Below are 7,979 nucleotides of genomic sequence, written 5' to 3' on the forward strand. Positions count from 1 at the left end.
CTTAGGGATAAGAGCTTCGGAATGATGGACGATAAAGTGTCGCAGAGCTTTTTCATGCGCTCGACAGAGAGAGAGCAATTCTTGTTTACCTTTAAAATTTACTACGTTATTGTCCGGTTGAAATATTATCGATTATTTAGGCTAAAAAACAACCGAGGATTGAATATAAACATCGTTTGACACGTTTCCATGAACTTTACGGATACAATTTGGATTTTTTTGTCTCTTGTTTTGACTGCGTTTGAGCCTGTGGATTACTGAAGAAAACGTGCGAACAAAACGGAGGTTTTTGTATATAAAGAGACTTTATCGAACAAAATAACATTTATTGAGTAAATGAATGTCTGCTGAGTCAACCATATGAAGATCATCAAAGGTAAGTGTTACGAATCCCGCCGAGGATGGTGCCTCTTCCCGTTCGGGGGCTATCAGGTAGGGGATCAGGAACACACCTGGGGAAGGAGATGTTCAATAGACTGTTCAACTAACTGTCAACAATATAATTATCCATTAACCCTAAACTTAAACCCTGGAACCTTGTAGGCTAGTTACTTACTTTTCTCATGAACACCGTACAAATTCTAATTAAATGTACACATTTCTTTCTTATGTGATATATTGGTCTCCATAGCATTTTACATTGTAATGGATTTGGATCGGGTCTGAATAAATTAATAAGGATTAGCCCCTTTTTCAATTTTCCCAAATGTAACTGCCTGTATCTCAGGTTCTGAAGCAATGATATGCATATTATTGGTACCATTGGAAAGAAACACTTGGACGTTTATGGAAATATGAAAGGAATGTAGTAGAATATAACACAATAGATCTGGTAAAAGAAAATACAAAAAAAAAAAAAACACTTTTTGGGGTATTTTCTTTCTACCACYATCTTTGAAATGCAACAAAGATCCCACATCTAGCAATCACTCTGGCTGTAATTCCGATGGTGTCCACAAGATGGCAGCAGTGTATGTGCAACGTTTCAGACTGATAACTTGAAGTATGAGCAAGCTACATTACATTTAGTGTGAAGTCACCCAGGTACATTTGGGCAAAAGGACACATTTACATTTACATTACATTTTTTCTGCAAGAATATTGTCAAATCTGTATACTTGGACTTTGATTTAGCTTTTCCATTATTAGTAGCCTCATTGTAAGTTCAACATTTGCAAAACACCCAGTTTTCATAACTTCATAACACTCCATATTCTTGCATTTTTTGTCCAAAAGGAAAAGGTTTGCTGTCGCACAAGGTTAGCAGCATAATTGTGTGACAGATATGGGACAGATATCCGCATACTCTTGTAAAGCCCAGCTCATTGGCTATCTAGCTAGCTTTGTTTGATTCCGATTGGTGCTTTTTTGACAAAGTTACAGTCAATCAAGTGAAGACCGCCCGTGTCATCGGCGTGCCTTGAAGGCGTCGCTCTCTGACCAAATTTGGTGTCCTATAAGATATGCTACACATATACTACACTCCTAATGATATAGTGAAGTCTAGTTACGTTCTAGGATCTCTGAGGAATAAATACGAATGTATTTTGACTGGTTGAAACAATGTTTAGGGTTAGATTTTCACAGATTCCTTTTTTTGCAAATTGAACGAGTGGAAATATAAAATCGATTGTGCATGTTATATGGACCTTTTTATAGATATGAAAAAGGATTTTATCTAACAAAACGACACTTCATGTTACCTCTGGGACCCTTGGGATGATAAATCAGAGCAAGATTTCAAAATGTAAGTACACATTTCACCTTCAGAGGTGAATTTATCAAACCTATCGCGGTGAAAAAGTGTTTTGTTGTTAGGAGCTCTCCTCAAACAATAGCATGGCATTTCTTAGCAGTAATAGCTACTGTAAATTGGACAGTGCAGTTATATTAACAAGAATTTAAGCTTTCAGCTGATATAAGACACTTACAGTTGAAGTCGTTAGGTTGGAGTCAGGTTGGAGTCATTAACTTAGGTTGGAGTCATTAAATCTCGTTTTTCAACCACTCCACAAATTTCTTGACAACAAACTATAGTTTTGGCAAGTCGGTTAGGACATCTACTTTGTGCATGACACAAGTCATTTTTCCAACAATTGTTTACAGACAGATTATTTCACTTAGACTCGAGTGTCCGAGTGATCAGTGTTGAGATTTAGCCAACCTCACGGACGGACGGACGGAGGACGGACGGACGGACGCCAGGACAGACCAGACAGACAGACAGACAGACCAGACAGACAGACAGACAGACAGACAGACAGACAGACAGACAGCACAGACAGACAGACAGACAGACAGACAGACAGAAGGACTTACGTCAGGTGTGAACAGATACATTAGACCTTCAGATGCTCCCAGGAAGGGTCAGGGATTCTCACAGAAAGATGGTTTAGTACCAGGTAGGGGAACGTTGCTGTGACGTACACAGCCTGTAATAAGACAGGTGAATGAAAAGGTATATATATATGTTTTAAGCCGCTTGCACATTGCCAAACAAACCTCCAACAAAAGATCAACATTCTAAAGTTGGCAGATGTTGGCTACTTTTAGAATATTGTGTTGTAGAACAGCTGACAGGCATTCAGATCATAAGACGTGACTTAGAGTTGAGACCTTTTCCATTGGTTCGGTGCCGCTTTACAATCATGTGATGAACCCTTTGAAACAAAGTTGCCACTTGGTTTGAAGCAAACTAGTATCATGAAATACATGCACAGAAATGGGGAACACTTTTGTTTGATTTGTCAGAGAAATATCAGCAAGCTAGGGCAACCTAACTGTGCAGTAAAATAGCTAGCTAGCTGTCTGCTTGGCTAAACACAGAACGTCAACACACTGTTCTCTGGCTAAACAGATCCATCTCGTCTCAAGTCTAGAGCTTAAGATTTAAATCTTGGTAACTCCAGCAGCCGATATGGAGACGTTCTAAAACTAGAGCGTTCAGATGGAGCAAACTTTGTTCTAAAATTGCATGAAATCCTCTTGGCTGTTCCGAGCTTAAAAAATGCAGCACACTGTCTGCCTCTCACCTTGCCGATGGTCTCGATCCCCCTGATGAAACGAGATGTAAATGATAGACCAGGCGGTAGCTAAGCTGACTACCAGCCACCATTGTAGAGAGCCACTGGTCTCCATGTTAGGAGTGTGTTCAGGTCTGACGGTACCAGAAGTAGTTTGACCGGCGTGCTTTCTACACACTCCTTCACGTACCCTGGTTCAAATATCACTTACTTTGGTCAAATTACATAATGTACACTTGCTGTTCATTCTTCAAACTATGGTCCAACCTACACACTGTGCATGGTTCCTGACAATGACAAATAGCTAGAAATGAACTAATAATAATAATAATAATAATAATTAATTTAATTTACAGAAAATAGCGATTTTCTACCAAACTGTTGTTACTCAAAGCGCTTCATACCTGTGTTGTTGTGGTTGAGGGGACATTGGCTCCAGGGCAGGCGGGTCCTGGAAGGAGTTGAAGAGGTACCAGAGGACCCAAGGCCACGATAGTGTTGTAGAACAGACTACACACAGAAGGACATCACCATGAGGCTACACCTGATGGACATGGGATAGTAGATCAGAAACACCAAACAGCAGCTAGTAGAGGATGTTCCCTGTCTGGGTGTTTAGTTTTGGCCACCCACCTATACTCCTGAGAAGAAGAAGAAAAACTGCACAATTTAATTACTCCAATGAAATAATTGATTTAACTCTACTAGGGAGGGGCAGCATTCGGAATTTTGAATGAAATGCATGGCCAAATTAAACTGCCTGCTTCTCGGGCCCAGAAGATATGATATGCATATAACTGGTACACTTGGACAGAAAACACTCTAAAGTTTCCAAAAACTGTTAAAATAGTGTCTGTGAGTATAACAGAACTGATGTGGCAGGCGAAAACCTGAGAAAAATCCATTCAGGAAGTAGTTTTTTATTTTTAAAGTTTTCTATTAAATGCCATAACAGTATTCCATTGACTTAGGACTCAAACTGCAGTTTCTATGCCTTCCACTAGATGTCAAACAGTCTTTAGAAATAGTTTCAGGCTTGTATTCTGAAAACATTAGGGAATAAGAAGCATTCGGAATGATGGACGATAAAGTGTCGCAGAGCTTTTTCATGCGCTCGACAGAGAGAGAGCAATTTTGTTTACCTTTAAAATTTACTACGTTATTGTCCATTGAAATATTATCGATTATTTAGGCTAAAAACACCCGAGGATTGAATATAAACATCGTTTGACACGTTTCCATGAACTTTACGGATACAATTTGGATTTTTTTGTCTTCTTGTTTTGACTGCGTTTGAGCCTGTGGATTACTGAAGAAAACGTGCGAACAAAACGGAGGTTTTTGTATATAAAGAGACTTTATCGAACAAAATAAACATTTATTGAGTAAATGAATGTCTGCTGAGTCAACCATATGAAGATCATCAAAGGTAAGTGTTACGAATCCCGCCGAGGATGGTGCTCTTCCCGTTCGGGCGGCGCTCGGCGGTCGTCGTCTCCGGTCTACTAGCTGCCACCGATCTCCTTTTCTGTTTCTTTTGAGTTTGTCTAATTTGTATCACCTGTTTTGGTGTTTAGGATAGGGGGTTATTTAAACCCAGTTGGCCGCCGACTTTTGTGCGGGCTTGTTATTCTGTTTGTTGTGGTGGTGTTTTTGTAGTGTGAATTTTGTCCTAGTTAATTGTGGACTGGATTTTGACGCGCCCTTTTGTTGTGTGGCGTAGGCGTCACATTTATATTCTGTTCGGAATATTAAAGTCTTATTCCACTTGCTCAAAACTACCTGCTCTCTCCGCTTGACTCCTCATTCACCATTAGAATCGTGACAGTAAGGGATTTAATTTTATCTCTATTTCTGATTCTGACTCTGTTCTACTTGGCTGGTTACTGTTTGTAATGAATTGTCTAGTGGGCTATGTTCTCAAATAATCGTAAGGTATGCTTTCGCCGTAAAGCATTTTTCAAATCTGACACCGTGGTTTGTTTCACAAGACGTTCATCTTTAAACCTATGTAAAAAAATATGTTTTGTTTTCTAATTTTTTATAATGAGTATTTCTGTATTTGAATTTGGGCGCCCAGCAGTATCACTGGCTTGTGAAGAGGTGGGGCGCTAACGTCCCACATACCCAAGAGAGGTTAACCAACGTTTCAACAGCTAAAGCTGTCTTCATCAGGGTTTCATCACCTACCTACTCCTCCCAGGTAGGGTGATATGGAGTTCCAGAACTCCGATGCTGGCCCATACGGAGCCTCTGTCCTATAGCCAGCTCCAAGTAGAGCAGAGGCAGACCCTGAAACACCAGGGCTATCAGGTAGGGGATCAGAAAACGCACTGGAGAGAGGGGACACGGGTCAAAACCAGGGCTATCAGGTAGGGGATCAGGAACACACACTGGAGAGAGGGGACACGGGTCAAACAACCAGGGTATCAGGTAGGGGATCAGGAACACACCTGGGGAAGGAGATGTTCAATAGATGTTCAACTAACTGTCAACAATCTAAATTATCCATTAACCCTAAACTTAAACCCTGGAACCTTATAGGCTAGTTACTTACTTTTCTCATGAAACACCGTACAAATTCTAATTAAATGTACACATTTCTTTCTTATGTGATATATTGGTCTCCATAGCATTTTACATTGTAATGGATTTTGGATCGGGTCTGAATAAATTAATAAGGATTAGCCCTTTTTTCAATTTTCCCGAATCTAACTGCTTGTAGCTCAGGCCCTGAAACAAGGATATGCATATTCTTGGTACCTTTTGAAAGGAAACACTTTTAAGTTTGTGGAAATCTGATTGAATGTAGGAGAATATAACACAATAGATATGGTAAAAGAAAATACAAAGAAAAAAACAACCAATTTTTGGGGTATTTTCTTTCTACACCATCTTTGAAATGCAACAAAGGTCCCACACATAGCAATCACTCTGGTTGTAATTCCGATGATGTTCACAAAGAGGGCAAACAGTGTACATGCAACGTTTCAGACTGATAACTTGAAGTATGAGCAAGCTACATGACATTTAGTGTGAAGTCAACCAGGTACATTTGGGTAAATCGTGAAGGACACATTTACATTTCATTACATTTTTCTGCAAGAATATTGTCAAATCTGTATACTTGGACTTTGATTTAGCTTTTCCATCATCAGTCAGGAAGTTAAAGCTTGGTCGCAAATGGGTCTTCCAAATGTACAATGACCCAAGCATACTTCCAAAGTTGTGGCAAAATGGCTTAAGGACAACAAAGTCCCTGATGTCTTGAGATGTTGCTTCAATATATCCAGGAAATTTTCCTTTCTCGTGATGCCATCTATTTTGTGAAGTGCACGAGTCCCCCTTGCAGCAAAGTACCCCCACAACATGATGCTGCCACCCCCGTGCTTCACGGTTGGGATGGTGTTTCTCGGCTTGCAAGCCTCCCCCTTTTTCCTCCAAACATAACGTTGGTCATTATGCCAAACAGTTGTATTTTTTTTCCCATCAGACCAGAGGACATTTCTCCAAAAAGTACGATCTTTGTCCCCATGTGCAGTTGCCAAACCGTCGTCTGGTTTTTTTATGGCGTTTTGGAGCAGTGGCTTCTTCCTTGCTGAGTGGCCTTTCAGGTTATGTCGATATAGAACTCGTTTACGTGGTATAGATACTTTTGTACCTGTTTTGGAGTAACCATCACAAAGCCCTGACCTCAATCCTATAGAAGATTTGTGGGCAGAACTGAAAAAGTGGTGGGAGCAAGGAGGCCTACAAACCTGACTCAGTTACACTAGCTCTGTCAGGAGGAATGGGTCAAAATTCACCCAATTTATTGTGGGAAGCTTGTGGAATGCTACCTAAAACATTTGACCCAAGTTAAACAATTTAAAGGCAACGCTAGCCAAACACTAATTGAGTGTATGTAAACTTCTGACCCAAATGTGATGAAAGAAAATAAAAACTTAAAATAAATCATTCTGACAATTTCACATTCTTAATAAAATAAAGTGGTAATCCTAACTGACCTAGAAACAGGGAATTATGCTGCATTTTATCTCTGGGACTGTCAGGATGACAAATCAGAGCAAGATTACTGAATGTAAGTACATTATTTAACCTTCAGAGGTGAATGTATCAAACCAGTTAGAAGCCTGATGTATGAGACCTATGAGAATAGAAGCTGATGTTATAGAGAGCCTATGAGAATAGAAGCCTGGTGTTGTAGGAGAGCCTATGAGAATAGAAGCCTGGTGTTGTAGGAGAGCCTATGAGAATAGAAGCCTGGTGTTGTAGGAGAGCCTATGAGAATAGAAGCCTGTGTTGTGGAGAGCCTATGAGAATAGAAGCCTGGTGTTGTAGGAGAGCCTATGAGAATAGAAGCCTGGTGTTGTAGGAGAGCTATGAGAATAGAAGCCTGGTGTTGTAGGAGAGCCTATGAGAATAGAAGCCTGGTGTTGTGGAGAGCCTATGAGAATAGAAGCCTGGTGTTGTAGAGAGCCTAGAGAATAGAAGCCTGGTGTTGTAGGAGAGCCTATGAGAATAGAAGCCTGGTGTTGTAGGAGAGCCTATGAGAATAGAAGCCTGGTGTTTGTAGGAGAGCCTATGAGAATAGAAGCCTGTGTTTGTGGAGAGCCTATGAGAATAGAAGCCTGTGTTGTAGGAGAGCCTATGAGAATAGAAGCCTGGTGTTGTAGGAGAGCCTATGAGAATAGAAGCCTGGTGTTGTAGAAGAGCCTATGAGAATAGAAGCCTGATGTTGTAGGAGAGCCTATGAGAATAGAAGCCTGGTGTTGTAGGAGAGCCTATGAGAATAGAAGCCTGGTGTTGTAGGAGAGCCTATGAGAATAGAAGCCTGGTTTGTGGAGAGCTATGAGAATAGAAGCCTGGATTGTAGGAGAGCTATGAGAATAGAAGCCTGGTGTTGTAGGAGAGCCTATGAAGAATAGAAGCCTGGTGTTGTAGGATGGCATATCT

The 7,979-nt window shown here is 40.5% G+C and overlaps 2 pseudogenes; one reads left to right on the top strand and one right to left on the bottom strand.

Moving 5' to 3' along the window:
• The window catches only part of LOC111973562 (partitioning defective 3 homolog), an 807,950-nt pseudogene that overhangs the window by 752,347 nt on the left and 47,624 nt on the right, over nt 1-7,979 (top strand).
• Nucleotides 1-7,979, bottom strand: part of LOC139028712 (sodium-dependent neutral amino acid transporter B(0)AT1-like) — a 37,333-nt pseudogene that overhangs the window by 26,915 nt on the left and 2,439 nt on the right.

This window comes from Salvelinus sp. IW2-2015, linkage group LG14 (assembly GCF_002910315.2).
Source record: "Salvelinus sp. IW2-2015 linkage group LG14, ASM291031v2, whole genome shotgun sequence".
NCBI lineage: Eukaryota > Metazoa > Chordata > Actinopteri > Salmoniformes > Salmonidae > Salvelinus > Salvelinus sp. IW2-2015.